Source organism: Leptodactylus fuscus, chromosome 8, assembly GCF_031893055.1.
Source record: "Leptodactylus fuscus isolate aLepFus1 chromosome 8, aLepFus1.hap2, whole genome shotgun sequence".
NCBI lineage: Eukaryota > Metazoa > Chordata > Amphibia > Anura > Leptodactylidae > Leptodactylus > Leptodactylus fuscus.
The window spans coordinates 86,719,940-86,741,366 of NC_134272.1; positions in this window are offsets into that span (position 1 = coordinate 86,719,940).

Below are 21,427 nucleotides of genomic sequence, written 5' to 3' on the forward strand. Positions count from 1 at the left end.
TAAAAGTTATTAAATAAGTTTATTTCTGACCTATTTAGATTTAAAGGGGTTATGCAGGAAAACAAAGCTTTAACATTCAAAGAGACCTCCTTGGTAGAAAAGAGGAACTTGCTCTAGTTCCACCTTTTGGAAGGTAGCTCCCTATAGATCAATGCCTGGGGTACTATGTATCATATAAGCGGTTGTATTGGACCAGAAGTATTGATTCTGATGACCTATTCACCTGGTCAAGATGATTCAGCTGCTGGAAGCCATATACTAGTTATAAGGCCAGAAGCTCTGTTATCCCTTTAGGAAATATATTCATACTGTCCTCGGCCATTCATTTTGTCAGTAGTCACATCTGATTGGACAGTGTCAGACAGAAGGAACATTAAAGTGTTTCTAAACTTTTATAATACACTAGCTTCTGCCCGTGACTTCATCTGTGTGTTGTTGTCATCGATGATCAGCCTATATTCATCAAATTGCAGCCGTTGACGGTTTGCCCGCTCCAGCGTTTCGGCAGCTTTCAAGCTGTCCTACTGGTGAACTTGTTCATCATGCCATGCCTATCATTGTTCCGGCATCTCAAAGCTCACTGGAAAGCCATATAATGAGCGTGTTGTTGGTGTTGATGCTCCGGCGTTTCGGCTGCTCTCAAGCTGGCCTACCACTTAAGGTGAACTCTGTTGACTAATGGCTATCTTCATATCTCGTTAATTTAGAATTTTGCAACAAATTAGATTTTCTTTTTCCCAGCATGTTTAAAATTAGCAAACTGCCAATTTGGATTAAAGTTGTTTCAGCACTGCCTGCAGCAGATCAGATAATATGCAAATGCTTGTACACAATGGACTCATGGTTAGCTGTTTGTTTACATTAGAGAACTAACAGACCTGACTTTATCAGCCTGCTTCAAAAGCATTGTAATATAGTATGTGAACATAAATTCATAACAGTTGTGAAGCCATGTCATATACCGGGATAAAAAGTAGCCTATGTTTTAATCGAGGTTACAATCTATCTATGTGCCAAATTTCATTCATTCCGTTCAGCCATTTTTGCGTGATTGAGGAACAAACATCCAAACACACAAACTTTGACGTTTATAATATTAGTAGGATAGATAAATGAATAGTGCGGATGAAAATACTAAACTTGGGTATATACATTTTATTTAGGTGAAATGCTATTTGTGTAGTTATTTCCTTCCCTCCTGCTCTGATCACTGTTTTTGAATTCATTGTTCAAATCCTTACAATGTAGACTGTAGGCAGTGTATAGCAAGATGTCTATAGACATGGAAGGAGAACAAGCAGAGAGAGTGAGAGAGCTAGCATAGATTCTAGTAAGTATTTTGTCTTGTCTCACACAAAGCTGGATTATCAGGTGAAACAGTATCCAACTTTGTGATGAGATAAAACTGACACTAGTGGCTACAGCATCCCTTTTCTGTCCATCCTCTCCTCCACCCATAGATGTCAGTATGCTGAACCAATTAGCTTGTATAGATTTGAACAGGGAATTCGGAAACAGTGATAGGTGTTGAGGAAGAGGGGAGCGACATAATAGGAGAACAAAGGTTTATTCTTTAATAAGATGTATTGCAAAGTTTTCTATTTCTACCTGCAGTATCAAAATATTTAATTTACATTCTTTTATCGGATATATGATACATTTTGAAATATATTAGAACCAGCTCTATGATGAGGTAAAAGTGTCTCTAGAAGCTGCAGTATCTCGGTGTCTCTGAAGGGATGTAGCAGAAGTTTTTTTTTCTTTAATAAGGTTTACTATTTTTACTTGCACTATTAAATTATGAATTATATATATATATTATAATTGACATTTATTAATACCATCTGTGTGATGAGATAAAACTGTCGCAAGAAGCTACAGTATATCAAGATCTCTCTGCCCTCTATCTGCTCATCCTCTATCCTTCCCTTTCCATAGATATCAGCATGTTGAACTTGATAGTTATGTATGGTTTGGACTCCAAAGTATAGACTTTCAGAAACAGTGGTAAGTGTAGAGGAAGAGGGGAGGGATATAACAGGAGAAAGAAGCATTTTTCTTCAATAAGATATATTACAAAGTTTTCTATTTCTACCTGCACTATCAAAGTATGACATTAATAAATTAACAAATTCTTTAATAGGATATATGATAAATTTTGAAATGTATTAGTACCAGCTCTGTAATGAGGTCAGATTATCTCTAGAAGCTGCAGCATCTCTCTGCCCTCTGTCTGTTCATCCTCTCCTTAAATCTTTCCATAGATTTTACTATATTGAACTTGTTAGCTATGTTTGGACTCCAAAGCACAGACTTGAAAACTGAATTCAGAAACAGTGATCAGTGCAAAGAAATAGTGGAGGGACATAATTGGAGAAAGAAGCATTATTCTATAATAAGATATTTTATAAAGTTTTGTAGTTCTCTGGACACTAAAGCTCAGACTTCAAAACCGAATTCAGAAACAACGATTAGTGCAGAGGAAGAGGGGAGGGACATAATCGGAGAAAGAAGCATTATTCTATAATAAGATATATTACAAAGTTTTCTATTTCTCTGGACTCCAAAGCACAGACTTGAAAACCGAATTCAGAAACAGCAATCAGTGAAGGGGAAGAGGGGAGGGACATAATTGGAGAAAGAAGCATTATTCTATAATAAGATATATTACAAAGTTTTCTATTTCTACCTGCACTTATAAATGATGAAATTTATTATAAAAGTTTATTCTTAAAATTGCTCCCAAATTCTAAGGGCCCTTTCCCCAGATTCATTATAAATTAGCACATTACAAGGCTGTTTATACGGCGTATAAAAATAATTAGTCTGCGTGACAGAATCGCGCTCCGTCTGATAATAGGTCTGAGCCCTTTAAGGGGTTAAACAACTAATTGGCTCCTGGTTTTTGCACAAGATGCCGGGGTTGTAAGTTATGTGTTCGCCGAGGTCTCCTGCACATTTGGTGCCCTTTTTGCGGAGTTGATGTAAGGTCAGAAAATAACAGCTGGGTCTGCCGCTCGGTACCGAGGAAAATAGATTTATACTGGGAGAGCGACATAAAGCCTGGCGCTAATTGCCCCATTAAGCGGTGACTTTACCAAAGACGGCCCACATTTATGCTTTGTTAGAAATTAGAAAAAAAAAAAAAAATTGGAACGCAAATGCCAGTTGCAAGCGTAAATTGACATTTTATTTTTTTTGCCGGAGAGACTGCAGAAAGCTCGTACATCATTTTCTATGGCTTATCGGAGAGAACTCAACTTCTTTCCACTTTCTGGATTTAAGCAATTTCGTCTTGTTAAGTAAATATTCTTTGGCTTTCTTCTCCTCTGGAAATGCGGCAGACCCGGGCTCGAAATATCTTCTGTTGTAACGTTATAAAGTATTAGCTGCAGGCAAGCGGCTAATGCCTTCGTTACAAGGGCTTTACACTGAGATTGTGACAGATTATTGGGATCCAGGGGTGAAATCCGGTTTGCATCACTTGATTCATAATTGTCGTGTAGGAGATGAAGGAGCGGCTTGTTTTGTGCAGGAATTCGCTTCCTGAGTGGTACAGTTAAGCAGGAGCGACTTGGTGTTTTTTTTTTTTGTTTTTTTTTTAATGGGGTTGTGTCATCTGGGGGAAAAAAATAAAAACCATTACATATGTCGTATGGGGGAGGGATCTGTAGCTCTAATTCTGATACTGGCTGACACAGGATAAATGGGCACCATGTAATAATACGCAGGTAATTATGGTGGGCTCAAACTTGTATACCTACACAGCACTGCACCAGCAGAATAGTGAGCGCAGCTCTGGAGTATAATACAGGATAAGTAATGTAATGTATGTACACAGTGACTGCACCAGCAGAATAGTGAGCGCCGCTCTGGAGTATAATACAGGATAAGTAATGTAATGTATGTACACAGTGACTGTACCAGCAGAATAGTGAGCGCAGCTCTGGAGTATAATACAGGATAAGTAATGTAATGTATGTACACAGTGACTGTACCAACAGAATAGTGAGCGCAGCTCTGGAGTATAATACAGGATAAGTAATGTAATGTACACAGTGACTGTACCAGCAGAATAGTGAGCGCAGCTCTGGAGTATAATACAGGATATGTAATGTAATGTATGTACACAGTGACTGCACCAGCAGAATAGTGAGCGCAGCTCTGTAGTATAATACAGGATAAGTAATTTAATGTATGTACACAGTGACTGCACAAGCAGAATAGTGATTGCAGCTCTGTAGTATAATACAGGATAAGTAATGTAATGTATGTACACAGTGACTGCACCAGCAGAATAGTGAGCGCAGCTCTGGAGTATAATACAGGATAAGTAATGTAATGTATGTACACAGTGACTGCACCAGCAGAATAGTGAGCGCAGCTCTGGAGTATAATACAGGATAAGTAATGTAATGTATGTACACAGTGACTGTACCAGCAGAATAGTGAGCGCAGCTCTGTAGTATAATACAGGATAAGTAATGTAATGTATGTACACAGTGACTGCACCAGCAGAATAGTGAGCGCAGCTCTAGAGTATAATACAGGATAAGTAATGTAATGTATTTACACAGTGACTGTACCAGCAGAATAGTGAGCGCAGCTCTGGAGTATAATACAGGATAAGTAATGTAATGTATGTACACAGTGACTGCACCAGCAGAATAGTGAGCACAGCTCTGGAGTATAATACAGGATAAGTAATGTAATGTATGTACACAGTGACTGCACCAGCAGAATAGTGAGCGCAGCTCTGGAGTATAATACAGGATAAGTAATGTAATGTAATGTATGTACACAGTGACTGTACCAGCAGAATAGTGAGCGCATCTCTGGAGTATAATACAGGATAAGTAATGTAATGTATATACACTGACTGTACCAGCAGAATAGTGAGTGCAGCTCTGGAGTATAATACAGGATAAGTAATGTAATGTATGTACACAGTGACTGCACCAGCAGAATAGTGAGCGCAGCTCTGGAGTATAATACAGGATAAGTAATGTAATGTATGTACACAGTGACTGCACCAGCAGAATAGTGAGCGCAGCTCTGGAGTATAATACAGGATAAGTAATGTAATGTATGTACACAGTGACTGCACCAGCAGAATAGTGAGCGCAGCTCTGTAGTATAATACAGGATAAGTAATTTAATGTATGTACACAGTGACTGCACAAGCAGAATAGTGAGCGCAGCTCTGTAGTATAATACAGGATAAGTAATGTAATGTATGTACACAGTGACTGCACCAGCAGAATAGTGAGCGCAGCTCTGGAGTATAATACAGGATAAGTAATGTAATGTATGTACACAGTGACTGCACCAGCAGAATAGTGAGCGCAGCTCTGGAGTATAATACAGGATAAGTAATGTAATGTATGTACACAGTGACTGTACCAGCAGAATAGTGAGCGCAGCTCTGTAGTATAATACAGGATAAGTAATGTAATGTATGTACACACTGACTGCACCAGCAGAATAGTGAGCGCAGCTCTAGAGTATAATACAGGATAAGTAATGTAATGTATTTACACAGTGACTGTACCAGCAGAATAGTGAGCGCAGCTCTGGAGTATAATACAGGATAAGTAATGTAATGTATGTACACAGTGACTGCACCAGCGGAATAGGGAGCACAGCTCTGGAGTATAATACAGGATGAGTAATGTAATGTATGTACACAGTGACTGCACCAGCAGAATAGTGAGCGCAGCTCTGGAGTATAATACAGGATAAGTAATGTAATGTAATGTATGTACACAGTGACTGTACCAGCAGAATAGTGAGCGCATCTCTGGAGTATAATACAGGATAAGTAATGTAATGTAATGTATGTACACAGTGACTGTACCAGCAGAATAGTGAGCGCAGCTCTGGAGTATAATACAGGATAAGTAATGTAATGTATATACACTGACTGTACCAGCAGAATAGTGAGTGCAGCTCTGGAGTATAATACAGGATAAGTAATGTAATGTATGTACACAGTGACTGCACCAGCAGAATAGTGAGTGCAGCTCTGGAGTATAATACAGGATAAGTAATGTAATGTATGTACACAGTGACTGCACCAGCAGAATAGTGAGTGCAGCTCTGGAGTATAATACAGGATAAGTAATGTAATGTATATACACTGACTGTACCAGCAGAATAGTGAGTGCAGCTCTGGAGTATAATACAGGATAAGTAATGTAATGTATGTACACAGTGACTGCACCAGCAGAATAGTGAGCGCAGCTCTGGAGTATAATACAGGATAAGTAATGTAATGTATATACACTGACTGTACCAGCAGAATAGTGAGCGCAGCTCTGGAGTATAATACAGGATAAGTAATGTAATGTATGTACACAGTGACTGCACCAGCAGAATAGTGAGCGCAGCTCTGTAGTATAATACAGGATAAGTAATGTAATGTATGTACACAGTGACTGCACCAGCAGAATAGTGAGTGCAGCTCTGGAGTATAATACAGGATAAGTAATGTAATGTATGTACAGAGTGACTGCACCAGCAGAATAGTGAGCGCAGCTCTGGAGTATAATACAGGATAAGTAATGTAATGTATATACACTGACTGTACCAGCAGAATAGTGAGCGCAGCTCTGGAGTATAATACAGGATAAGTAATGTAATGTATGTACACAGTGACTGTACCAGCAGAATAGTGAGCGCAGCTCTGGAGTATAATACAGGATAAGTAATGTAATGTACACAGTGACTGTACCAGCAGAATAGTGAGCACAGCTCTGGAGTATAATACAAGTTATGTAATGTATGTACACAGTGACTGCACCAGCAGAATAGTGAGCGCAGCTCTGGAGTATAATACAGAATATGTAATGTATGTACACAGTGACTGTACCAGCGGAATAGTGAGCGCGGCTCTGGAGTATAATACAGGATAAGTAATGAAATGTATGTACACAGTGACTGTACCAGCAGAATAGTGAGCGCGGCTCTGGAGTATAATACAGGATAAGTAATGTATGTACACAGTGACTGCACCAGGAGAATAGTGAGCGCAGCTCTGGAGTATAATACAGGATAAGTAATGTAATGTATGTACACAGTGACTGCACCAGCAGAATAGTGAGCGCAGCTCTGGAGTATAATACTGGATAAGTAATGTAATGTATGTACACAGTGACTGCTCCAGCAGAATAGTGAGCGCAGCTCTGGCGTATAATACAGGATAAGTAATGTATGTACACAGTGACTGCACTAGCAGAATAGTGAGCGCAGCATCTGGAGTATAATACAGGATAAGTAATGTATGTACACAGTGACTGCACCAGCAGAATAGTGAGCGCGGCTCTGGAGTATAATACAGGATAAGTAATGTAATGTATGTACACAGTGACTGCACCAGCAGAATAGTGAGCGCGGCTCTGGAGTATAATACAGGATAAGTAATGTAATGTATGTACACAGTGACTGCACCAGCAGAATAGTGAGCGCAGCTCTGGAGTATAATACAGGATAAGTAATGTAATGTATGTACACAGTGACTGTATTTATATACTGTAACATTGTAAGATCTGGAGGGGGTGTCACACGTGGGGCCAGACTACAGGAAACCTATAAGAGCTGTAGACTCAAGACAAGATGATAAAAATTATTTGCAAAGTTGCTCCAATTTTTATTTTTTCACTGCATTGAAGCATTAAAAATATCTCCTTGGTTCTCTCCTAATCCTATAGAACTACCAGGGCTTTTCTCTCCCCAAAATCCTAGCGATGGAAAATTCCTTTAACTGACAAGGAACGGTTTGCCTCTGTGCAGTTTACACATTTGCGATGGCTCCAGGTTTTATTCCACTTAATTGGGGTTATCAGATTGACGCTTTCCAATCCTTTTTCAGGTTGCACCCCCTCCCCTGATTACTCTGTTTGTTCAGAGGTGACTGCTGAGCCCCCAGTCATGAATATGGAATTAGCGGGAAGCGCGCCCGATTGGCCGGCTCGCTGGAATATTTTGTGCTGCATCGGCTATATTTGGCTTCATCCTGTCACTTCAGATGGAAAGATAATTATTGGCATCCAGTTGTTGCTGACACAATTTCCGCCAGGTTTAGGTGCTAAATGTAGGTATTTGAGTGACATAAGGAGGTTTTCAGTGCAGGTTCTCAGAGGTAGGAAAAAAAAATTAAAAAAATCCTCTCGGCACATAGATGGTAGGAGTATAATTTAGCTGCATTATGCTAAATAGCCGAATTTATTTAAAGCACTTTTTACGTTCCGATTTGCCGCTCGCTCTATAATAAGCTCCCCCCTCCCTGCACGCCATGATATTGGCATATTAAAAATATATGCAGACGGAGACCTTTCCCATAACCTGTATTATGGAGCCGCATAAGCTAAACAAATGTTATGTGCCGACCCGAGCGCCGCCATATTATATTCCATCTGCAAAGAAGAGACTTTCCACTAATCTACTTCAATCATTCATTTACAAACCCTACTGAAGGCGGAGAAGTCGTGTCAGACCCTGGGCCCGAACTTATGTAATGTATATACTGGTAATGTGTAACCTGATCGTGTACTGGGCGATCACATGTCACTGCAAAGAGCAACAGGATTTACATATTACTAATGAGCAATTAAAGAAAATCTCTAGTTATGTGAAATAGTGAGCGCAGCTCTGGAGTATAATACGGGATAAGTAATGTAATGTATGTACACAGTGTCTGTACCAGCAGAATAGTGAGCGCAGCTCTGGAGTATAATACAGGATAAGTAATGTAATGTATGTACACAGTGACTGTACCAGCAGAATAGTGAGCGCAGCTCTGGAGTATAATACAGGATCAGTAATGTAATGTATGTACACAGTGACTGTACCAGCAGAATTGTGAGCGCAGCTCTGGAGTATAATACAGGATAAGTAATGTAATGTATGTACACAGTGACTGCACCAGCAGAATAGTGAGCGCAGCTCTGGAGTATAATACAGGATAAGTAATGTAATGTATGTACACAGTGACTGCACCAGCAGAATAGTGAGCACAGCTCTGGAGTATAATACAGGATAAGTAATGTATGTACACAGTGACTGCACCAGCAGAATAGTGAGCGCAGCTCTGGGTATAATACAGGATAAGTAATGTAATGTATGTACACAGTGACTGTACCAGCAGAATAGTGAGCGCAGCTCTGGAGTATAATACAGGATAAGTAATGTATGTACATAGTGACTGCACCTGCAGAATAGTGAGCGCAGCTCTGGAGTATAATACAGGATAAGTAATGTATGTACATAGTGACTGCACCTGCAGAATAGTGAGCGCAGCTCTGGAGTATAATACAGGATAAGTAATGTATGTACATAGTGACTGCACCTGCAGAATAGTGAGCGCAGCTCTGGAGTATAATACAGGATAAGTAATGTAATGTATGTAAACAGTGACTGTACCAGCAGAATACTGAGCGCAGCTCTGGAGTATAATACAGGATAAGTAATGTAATGTATGTACACAGTGACTGGACCAGCAGAATAGTGAGCGCAGCTCTGGAGTATAATACAGGATAAGTAATGTAATGTATGTACTGTACCAGCAGAATAGTGAGTGCAGCTCTGGAGTATAATACAGGATAAGTAATGTAATGTATGTACACAGTGACTGTACCAGCAGAATACTGAGCGCAGCTCTGGAGTATAATACAGGATAAGTAATGTATGTACACAGTGACTGCACCAGCAGAATAGTGAGCGCAGCTCTGGAGTATAATACAGGATAAGTAATGTAATGTATGTACTGTACCAGCAGAATAGTGAGTGCAGCTCTGGAGTATAATACAGGATAAGTAATGTAATGTATGTACACAGTGGCTGTACCAGCTGAATAGTGAGCGCAGCTCTGGAGTATAATACAGGATAAGTAATGTAATGTATGTACACAGTGACTGTACCAGCAGAATAGTGAGTGCAGCTCCGGAGTATAATACAGGATATACAGGATAAGTAATGTAATGTATGTACACAGTGACTGCACCAGCAGAATAGTGAGCACAGCTCTGGAGTATAATACAGGATAAGTAATGTAATGTATGTACTGTACCAGCAGAATAGTGAGTGCAGCTCTGGAGTATAATACAGGATAAGTAATGTAATGTATGTACACAGTGACTGCACCTGCAGAATAGTGAGCGCAGCTCTGGAGTATAATACAGGATAAGTAATGTATGTACACAGTGACTGTACCAGCAGAATAGTGAGCGCATCTCTGGAGTATAATACAGGATAAGTAATGTTATGTATGTACACAGTGACTGCACCAGCAGAATAGTGAGCACAGCTCTGGAGTATAATACAGTATAAGTAATGTAATGTATGTACACAGTGATTGTACCAGCAGAATAGTGAGTGCAGCTCTGGGGTATAATACAGGATAAGTAATGTAATGTATGTACACAGTGACTGTACCAGCAGTATAGTGAGCGCAGCTCTGGAGTATAATACAGGATAAGTAATGTAATGTATGTACACAGTGACTATACCGGCAGAATAGTGAGCACAGCTCTGGAGTATAATACAGGATAAGTAATGTATGTACACAGTGACTGCACCAGCAGAATAGTGAGCGCAGCTCTGGGGTATAATACAGGATCAGTAATGTAATGTATGTACACAGTGACTGTACCAGCAGAATAGTGAGCGCAGCTCTGGGGTATAATACAGGATGAGTAATGTAATGTATGTACACAGTGACTGTACCAGCAGAATAGTGAGCGCAGCTCTGGGGTATAATACAGGATAAGTAATGTAATGTATGTACACAGTGACTGTACCAGCAGAATAGTGAGCGCAGCTCTGGAGTATAATACAGGATCAGTAATGTAATGTATGTACACAGTGACTGTACCAGCAGAATAGTGAGCGCAGCTCTGGGGTATAATACAGGATCAGTAATGTAATGTATGTACACAGTGACTGTACCAGCAGAATAGTGAGCGCAGCTCTGAAGTTGTATAAAAATTGAGCATTAGCAAACAGAATACATTTTATATTTACACCGTGTGTAAATAGAATTGGGAATTTTGCAGTGTTTTCACTTTGTTACTGAGTAGATTTGGGTTGTGTCACAGAATACGTCTCTTCTATATAAACACTGTAATAACGCCATTGTTCTCCTACATAATACTAGCTGGTACCCGCGACTTTGTCTGCGGTGATTGTAGCAGTGGGTATATACAGGCGTGGGTAAGGTTTTCGTACTGTGTATAAGGGATGGGATATGAAATGTAACTTTGTATTTTGTTTTTGCTGTAATTCTGAGAATACGTGAGACTTTTGTGTTGAAGTTACTTTGTATTTGAGCTGCTATATATACGGTGTTGTGAGAAACTTTACATAGTGACTTTGGGACAGAAGTATTTGAAGTTAACCCTTTCCCGCCGATGGCATTTTTTGATTTTGTTTTTTCATTTTTGACTCCCCTCCTTCTAAACCCCATAACTTTTTTATTTCTCCGCTCCCAGAGTCATATGAGGTCTTAATTTTTCTTGGGACAAATTTTCTTCATGATGCCACCATTATTTATTCTATATAATGTATTAGGAAGCAGGGAAAAAATTCTGAATGGGGTGGATTTGTAAAAAAAATGCATTTCTGTGACTTTCTTAGGGGCTTTGGTTTTACGGTGTTCACTGTGCAACCAAAATGACATGTCCCCTGTATTCTGAGTTTCGTTACGATTCCGGGGATACCAAATTTATATGGTTTTATTTACATTTTGACCCCTTAAAAAAATCCAAAACTGTGTTAAAACATTTTTTTTTTTTTTTTGAAAAGTCGTCATATTCCGACAGCCGTAACTTTTTTATACGTGTGTTTACGGGGATGTATAGGGCGTCTTTTTTTGCGGGACCGGGTGTACTTTGTAGTTCTACCATTTTTGGGAAATGTTATTGCTTTGATCACTTTTTATTCAAATTTTTATCAGAATCAAAAGAGTGAAAAAACGGCGGTTTGGCACTTTTGACCATTTTTCCCGCTACGGTGTTTACCGAACATGAAAAATATTTGTATAACTTTGTAGAGCCGGCGATTTCGGACACAGGGATACCTAACATGTATGTGTTTCACAGTTTTTAACTACTTTTATATGTGTTCTAGGGAAAGGGGGGTGATTTGAATTTTTAATCCTTTTTATTTGTTTTTATTTGTTTTTTTGGTACTATTCCGTTATCGGGCCAGCAGCAGCGCATTTCAGCACCAGCTTTCGGGACAGCAGTTCAGTTCAGCAGCGGGAATTACAATGACATCCGAGGACTGCTGGCCCGATGCTTGTGCCCAGTAGCCAGTACATCAATGACCCCCCCTCCATCTCCTCCTCCTTCCAGTGCTGCCCCCCAGCTCTCCTTACATCTACCCCGTACCCTCTCCCCGCCACATGACTAAGCCGATGCTGGCCCGATGATAGAGGCTGTGCTTGTGTGTAGTAGGCAGTACATCGATCGATGCCCTCATCCTCCTCTTCCTTCCAGTGCTGCCCCCCAGCTCTTCTTACATCTGCCCCGTACCCTCTCCCTGTAATAGGCCTCACCGTAAATCTTGAGCAATGAATGCTACTAGATAGCCGCCGGACGCTGCAGAAAGTTTGTCCCTCCGGCTCGCTGTAGCTCACCGTTCCTATAGTCGGCGTGTTTCTTGTCAGGGCCTGGATTGAGCCCCGGTGTCTTTCCTTTCGGTCTCGGTACTAGCGCTGAGGTGAGGCCTAGTCGTGTGGCGGGGAGAGGGTACGGGGAAGATGTAAGGAGAGCTGGGGGGCAGCACTGGCAGGAGGAGAAGGATGGGGGAGGGGGGTCATCGATGTACTGGTTACTGGGCACAAGCATCGGGCCAGCAGTCCTCGGATGTCATTGTAATTCCCGCTGCTGAACTGCTGTCCCGAAAGCTGCTGCTGAACTGCGCTGCTGCTGGCCCGATAACGGAATAGTACCGTTTTTTTCCTTTTTTTTAAACTTTTTTTTTCCATTTATTAGACCGCCTAGGGGTATTGACATGGGTGGGCGGTGTCGCGGATTGTCAGAGCAGTTGGGTCGGCAAACATGGCTGCTCTGGAGCGTTAAAGAGCGCCTCCTGGAGTATCGTTAAGGGGAGGGGCAAAGTGGTAAAGTATATGTATATGTGATTGTGTGGGGTTAGGGGCGAGGCTGTAGAGGGCAATATGAATTTTGTGGCTTGCTATGGTCCAAAGTGTGTGAGATTGCAGAGATGGTGGTGTGAGTTTGGGTTTTGTGGGGGTCCTGGCACAAACGTATGTGCGCTGTTGTGACAAAAAGTAGCCTATTGCGCAATGGGGTGTATTAACTATGTTTGTGGAAAATTTCAGCCAAATCGAATGAGCGGGTTTTGCGTGTTTGAGGAACAAACATCCGAACATGCAAACATCCAAACACACAAACATCCAAACTCACAAACTTTCACATTTATAATATTAATAGGATAATGGGACTATCCATTTCTCTCTCTCCCCAGTTTAGAGTCCTCTGATACAACCAAGTATTGGACAATCTAATATGGATGAATGTTTAGATGGATTCGCCCACCGGAGCTGAGTTCTATATTTTCTATGTTGCTCTTGATAGATGAATCTCCACATCCATGAAGTGTGTGACGCACACGTATGACTGTTTATTATGGATCTCTGGCACGGACCGTGCGGCCGGTGTTTGTGCTGGAATATATTCAAGTCAGAATCCCGCGGGCAGATTGTTTACCTTTAATTATCTGCACCGAGAAGAAATTTGTACTCGCAGAAATGTGATCCCGCGCTGCCACCTCCGAGTTCATTAGAGTAAGACGACGCCATAGTGCGAGCCTTGTGAATCATCCCTTTATGTGTCCGCCTGGTCATCAGGTATTACGGTGTAATGTCACACTGTGCGCTGGATACCTGCCGCACATCTCACGCCTGCAGCCAGACCATAATTACTCTTATGGAGCAGTGGGCGACACACCTTAGTGTGAACACTCCTCAATAATTAACTCGCATACAGTAGGCTGGACTGGTAATGTCATCTGTGTTTTATTGTTTTGCGCAACATCTAACGAGCAAATTGATACAGATTTTTTTATATTCCTTGTCCAGTGGTATATACTTTATATTGTTAGTACCATAGAGCACATGGATGGATATTATTTGATTACTTGGCTCATTTTTCTGCAGTTTTGTGTCTATTCTTAGTATGCCAAGTTGCTAAGTTCACACCAATACTTGCTCTCCATTGTTCGGGTCTGTCAGGGAACCGGAACGTCAGAGAGACGGACTGTTAAACTGGCCCCGGGGGTCCTCATTGACTTATATTGAGATTTGTTGGGTGTCCATCGCTTTTAATTTGAGAGTCGGAGGAGACACCAGTGCGGAAGTGAACCTAGCCTTAGGGTGTTTACTCTAAACTTAATTCAGTCCGTTGTTCTCATCCATCATAGGGTGCGAGCAACGGATCATGAGAGCAGTAGAGTAGCAGTTTGTGTCTTTGTCCATTGACTAGTGCAAAAATACATGGCGGTCGCGTTCTTCTGTTATTTTTGGTTACTTTGTAACAGAAGAATAAGTTCTGCATGAAGGTGGTGGAGAAGGCATCCCTCGTGGTTTCGATTTTCACTTTTGACTCCTTCTAAACCTCCATAACTTTTTAATTTTTCAGTTTACCGATTCATTTTAGGGCTTTATTTTTGTGGGGTCAGTTGCACTTCATCATGGTACCATATATTAATCTATACAGTGTACTGGGAAGTTAGGGAAAAATTTAGAATGGGGTAGAATTGGAGAAAATCTGCATATGTGCAACTTCTTTAGGAGCTTTGTTTATATGGGTCGGTACAATTCCGGGGATACCAAATTTATATAGTTTTATTTATGTTTTAACCCCTTAGATAAATCCAAAACTTAGCAATAAATTCTGACTTTTTTAAGTTTTATATTTGTTCTAGGGAAAGGGAGGAGTATATGCAAGACAAGCTGTCAAGGCGGTGGATTGTAGGCCCTGGATCATCGATCCTTCCAAAATATTGCCGTTTTTTTTGTCAATATTGAAATGAGCTTTAGGCATCGCTTTATTACTTCTTTGGAGCAATTTGTGCACCCATGTTGCCTCAAAAGTTTGTTTGCATATTCACAAAATCAGTGAAAAGCCATTCACAAGGGGGAAATACTTTTTGATTCCGGTCACCTTAACCTATCTATCTGCAGGGCTGGGGTGATATGCTGAGCCTGGTGACAGTAACCTATCTATCTGCAGGGCTGGGGTGATATGCTGGTTCTGGTGACAGTAACCTATCTATCTGCAGGGCTGGGGTGATATGCTGTTTCTGGTGACACTAACCTATCTATCTGCAGGGCTGGGGTGATATGCTGGGTCTGGTGACAGTAACCTATCTATCTGCAAGGCTGGGGTGATATGCTGGTTCTGATGACAGTAACCTATCTATCTGCAGGGCTGGGGTGATATGCTGGTTCTGGTGACAGTAACCTATCTATCTGCAGGGCTGGGGTGATATGCTGGTTCTGGTGACAGTAACCTATCTGCAGGGCTGGGGTGATATGCTGGGTCTGGTGACAGTAACCTATCTATCTGCAGGGCTGGGGTGATATGCTGGTTCTGGTGACACTAACCTATCTATCCGCAGGGCTGGGGTGATGTGCTGGTTCTGGTGACAGTAACCTATCTATCTGCAGGGCTGGGGTGATATGCTGGTTCTGGTGACAGTAACCTATCTGCAGGGCTGGGGTGATATGCTGGGTCTGGTGACAGTAACCTATCTATCTGCAGGGCTGGGGTGATATGCTGGTTCTGGTGACACTAACCTATCTATCTGCAGGGCTGGGGTGATATGCTGGTTCTGGTGACAGTAACCTATCTATCTGCAGGGCTGGGGTGATATGCTGCTTCTGATGACAGTAACCTATCTATCTGCAGGGCTGGGGTGATATTCTGCTTCTGATGACAGTAACCTATTTATCTGCAGGGCTGGGGTGATATGCTGGTTCTGATGACAGTAACCTATCTATCTGCAGGGCTGGGGTGATATGCTGGGTCTGGTGACAGTAACCTATCTATCTGCAGGGCTGGGGTGATATGCTGGTTCTGATGACAGTAACCTATCTATCTGCAGGGCTGGGGTGATATGCTGGTTCTGGTGACAGTAACCTATCTGCAGGGCTGGGGTGATATGCTGGGTCTGGTGACAGTAACCTATCTATCTGCAGGGCTGGGGTGATATGCTGGTTCTGGTGACAGTAACCTATCTATCTGCAGGGCTGGGGTGATATGCTGGGTCTGGTGACAGTAACCTATCTATCTGCAGGGCTGGGGTGATATGCTGGTTCTGATGACAGTAACCTATCTATCTGCAGGGCTGGGGTGATATGCTGGTTCTGGTGACAGTAACCTATCTGCAGGGCTGGGGTGATATGCTGGTTCTGATGACAGTAACCTATCTATCTGCAGGGCTGGGGTGATATGCTGGTTCTGATGACAGTAACCTATCTATCTGCAGGGCTGGGGTGATATGCTGGGTCTGGTGACAGTAACCTATCTATCTGCAGTGCTGGGGTGATATGCTGGTTCTGGTGACACTAACCTATCTATCTGCAGGGCGGGGGTGATATGCTGGTTCTGGTGACACTAACCTATCTATCTACAAGACTGGGGTGATATGCTGAGGTCTGGTGACAGTAACCTATCTATCTGCAGGGCTGGGGTGATATGCTGGGTCTGGTGACAGTAACCTATCTATCTGCAGGGCTGCAGTGATATACTGGTTCTGGTGACACTAACCTATCTATCTGCAGGGCTGGGGTGATATGCTGGTTCTGGTGACAGTAACCTATCTATCTGCAGGGCTGGGGTGATATGCTGCTTCTGATGACAGTAACCTATCTATCTGCAGGGCTGGGGTGATATGCTGGTTCTGATGACAGTAACCTATCTATCTGCAGGGCTGGGGTGATATGCTGGGTCTGGTGACAGTAACCTATCTATCTGCAGGGCTGGGGTGATATGCTGGTTCTGATGACAGTAACCTATCTATCTGCAGGGCTGGGGTGATATGCTGGTTCTGGTGACAGTAACCTATCTGCAGGGCTGGGGTGATATGCTGGGTCTGGTGACAGTAACCTATCTATCTGCAGGGCTGGGGTGATATGCTGGTTCTGGTGACAGTAACCTATCTATCTGCAGGGCTGGGGTGATATGCTGGGTCTGGTGACAGTAACCTATCTGCAGGGCTGGGGTGATATGCTGGGTCTGGTGACAGTAACCTATCTATCTGCAGGGCTGGGGTGATATGCTGGTTCTGGTGACACTAACCTATCTATCTGCAGGGCGGGGGTGATATGCTGGTTCTGGTGACACTAACCTATCTATCTACAAGACTGGGGTGATATGCTGAGGTCTGGTGACAGTAACCTATCTATCTGCAGGGCTGGGGTGATATGCTGGGTCTGGTGACAGTAACCTATCTATCTGCAGGGCTGCAGTGATATACTGGTTCTGGTGACACTAACCTATCTATCTGCAGGGCTGGGGTGATATGCTGGTTCTGGTGACAGTAACCTATCTATCTGCAGGGCTGGGGTGATATGCTGGGTCTGGTGACAGTAACCTATCTATCTGCAGGGCTGGGGTGATATGCTGGTTCTGGTGACAGTAACCTATCTATCTGCAGGGCTGGGGTGATATGCTGGGTCTGGTGACAGTAACCTATCTATCTGCAGGGCTGGGGTGATATGCTGGTTCTGGTGACACTAACCTTTCTATCTGCAGGGATTGGTTGATATGCTGGTTCTGGTGACAAACTCCCTTTAACATCACACCTGTGAGAAGTTTTACCTAATGCAGCATATCCTAAGCAATGCCTTGGCACACTTGGAGGAAAGTCTATTTGATTTGGTATAACTTGTAAGGACTTCTCCTGTTAGCTGGCATAACTTTTGGGATTCTCCATGTTAACCTGCAGAACTTGAAAAATATTGACAGAAGTTACACATGTATATGCAGATCTGAATAGACTACCAGGATCAAATGGCACCCTGCTAGCCTGGGAGAGGCGAGAACAATATCGTTTATGAGACTTACCATAAACCGACATATCTTGGAAGACGCTCAGTGTGTCTTAGTGTAACTTGACCTGGAATCTCCCTGTGAACAAGATTCTCCCTTTGAGATGATATAACCTGGCAGGAGCTCCTTGTGACCTACAGAAGGTAGAAGTAGGTTCATGTGAATCATTGCAGCTCGTCGTGTCCCAGCTCCTTGATAGAAGTTCTTGGTGTTATTTGGGGGGAATCTTCCTGTGATGCAGCATGTCTTAGGGAAAGCTTCCTGGAACTGGTTACCCTTAGGGAAGTGTTTTTGCAGCCAGCAAAGCTTGAAGACAACTTGTTATAAACTCAGGGTTCTTGTGAACCAACCTGCGCTGCAGACATCCTGCCAACTTTCTTTGTTTCCCTGGCTCTCTTCATACCTCTGACTTTGGAGATTTTGCTTTCTGTTCAGTCAGCTCTATTGCAGTGCCGAGTTGTCTTCTGTACGTGTGACATGTGTATCACTGCCCTTAACCTCATGACATGCCAATCGTACCCCACACTTTCACTTAGATAACATTTGCACATTGCAGTTCTAAAGCCCTAAATGTTAAGTATGAATCCACTATCGCAAAAGCTTGAGCACAAAAATAATCTGGCGGCTTAACCTTTAGCAGATTAGCAGGTGACATTTCGATAGAACAAGGCTTTCTGGACTTTTTGACCTCAAGTGATGTCTTAATATCAGTCGGATGTCTCCGCCATTCCACCGTGCACAGCTCAGATGGGACATAATTGTAGGTTCTCTCTCTTTAAAGATCATTTCACCCCCTAAAATATAAATCTCTAATAAGTAGACAACCTCGATTCGTCCTTCTTTGTTCCTTTGCAAGAAGTCCTATTCCCTTGCAAAATGGCTTCATTTCTGGTGGAGCTGAGGACATGCATTGCAACTTTGGAGGCAATTCTCATCAACAGAAGGAACCTGTGAATTGACGTAATCTCGGAGAAGTTTCCTGTGAACCAGCATTATTATTGGCGACTGCTTATTAATCTGCCTGTCTTGGGAAAGCATCCTGTGATCCAACGCCACCTGGAAGAAGGTCCCTGCAAATTAGTTGACCTGGAAAGAAGCCCTCTGTGGGCCGCCATAACCTGGAAAGGGCTCCTTGTGAACCCTTTGTAACCTTAAAAACTACCTTGTTTCATAATAGATAGGCACCATTGGGCAAACACTTTCACCTCTTCTTTGGCCCCCATGCCCATTAGAATCTTGCAAGGAGAAGTTTTCCAGCCCCATGTCTACATTTCATACTCATGCCGTATCCACATCATGAACTGTGTGTGTGTTGGTCTGAATCCAGGTCTGGGCCCCGCACAGATCAGTTGTTACAGAATCGTCTAGGAGCCGGAGAAACCTCCGATATACAGCGGACAAGGCTCCATGCCTAGATGCTGGCGGAATGGCTGATCTGTGCGGATTCCGTGTGTCAGACTCCCACAGATCACATACTGACTATCCTGTCCATGGTGTTGAACTCCATTTGGGGCCAAAAAATCCTTTTAATTTTGAGGTTGTTTAGGCTCAAGGTGTCAAGATACCTCCTGACATTAATGGGGTGTGTTGGGCGTCTATTCTTTTGTAGCTAACATCGCCAGTTGAAAAAGTTGCTCTTGCAAGATCGTCGCAAGATTTTTCCGTCCGTCGATCTTGAACAAATCTTCTCCAGATGTGTACCCTACGCAGATGTGACCCAACCTTAGTCTGCAGACTATTCTCCCACTTAACAGCATTACAAACGTCCTAAGAGAATAATTTGGGGATGTAATAACTATTGAGTTGTATGTAGATGTCATGTTTGTGGGTGCTGTACCTGGTAGATGTGGGGACACATGGAATACTGCAGGCAGCACTATGCGATGAGAGCGGCGGCTCCCCATACACGACAGTGTTAATGTGCCGGAGTCTGCAGCGTACATTAGATTTTATTGTCTTTCATAGCTAATGACTTTATCCATTGAGCGGCACATCACTGTATTGATCACAGCAGAGATCGGTGGAGGGGTCTAATCATTTCTCTCTATTTCATTACTCGCATTGCATCATTTACTGTATGAATTATTTATTCCAAATATTTATAGTGTGTGGAGGAGGGAGAACAATGGCGCTTCCGCTTTCTCACAATCTATTGTTTCTCCTTTATATAGTTTTTTTTTTTTTCCTTTTTAGTTTTGGACTTGGGCTTATACTGCCAATAAATAGCAAATCCACCCGAAGTTCCTTCTCCTTATGAACACTCAGCAGCACTGTGCTGCAACTTAAAGGGTCCCAAACCCTTATACATAGTCATTACTGAAGTATTATCTGTCCTGAACTGATCTCTACTCTAACTCTGTACTGTACTCCAGATCTGCGCTCACTATTCTGCTGGTGCAGTTACTGTGTACATACATTACTTATCCTGTATTATACTCCAGATCTGCGCTCACTATTCTGCTGGTGCAGTTACTGTGTACATACATTACTTATCCTGTATTATACTCCAGAGCTGCGCTCACTATTCTGCTGGTACAGTCACTGCGTACATACATTACATTACTTATCCTGTATTATACTCCAGAGCTGCGCTCACTATTCTGCTGGTGCAGTCACTGTGTACATACATTACATTACTTATCCTGTATTATACTCCAGAGCTGCGCTCACTATTCTGCTGGTGCAGTCACTGTGTACATATATTACATTACTTATCCTGTATTATACTCCAGAGCTGCGCTCACTATTCTGCTGGTGCAGTCACTGTGTACATACATTACATTACTTATCCTGTATTATACTCCAGAGCTGCACTCACTATTCTGCTGGTGCAGTCACTGCGTACATACATTACATTACTTATCCTGTATTATACTCCAGAGCTGCACTCACTATTCTGCTGGTGCAGTCACTGTGTACATACAGTACATTACTTATCCTGTATTATACTCCAGAGCTGCACTCACTATTCTGCTGGTACAGTCACTGTGTACATACATTACGTTACTTATCCTGTATTTTACTCCAGATCTGCGCTCACTATTCTGCTGGTACAGTCACTGTGTACATACATTACATTACTTATCCTGTCTTATACTCCAGATCTGCGCTCACTATTCTGCTGGTACAGTCACTGTGTACATACATTACATTACTTATCCTGTATTATACTCCAGAGCTGCGCTCACTATTCTGCTGGTGCAGTCACTGTGTACATACATTACATTACTTATCCTGTATTATACTCCAGAGCTGCGCTCACTATTCTGCTGGTACAGTCACTGTGTACATACATTACATTACTTATCCTGTATTATACTCCAGAGCTGCAGTCACTATTCTGCTGGTAC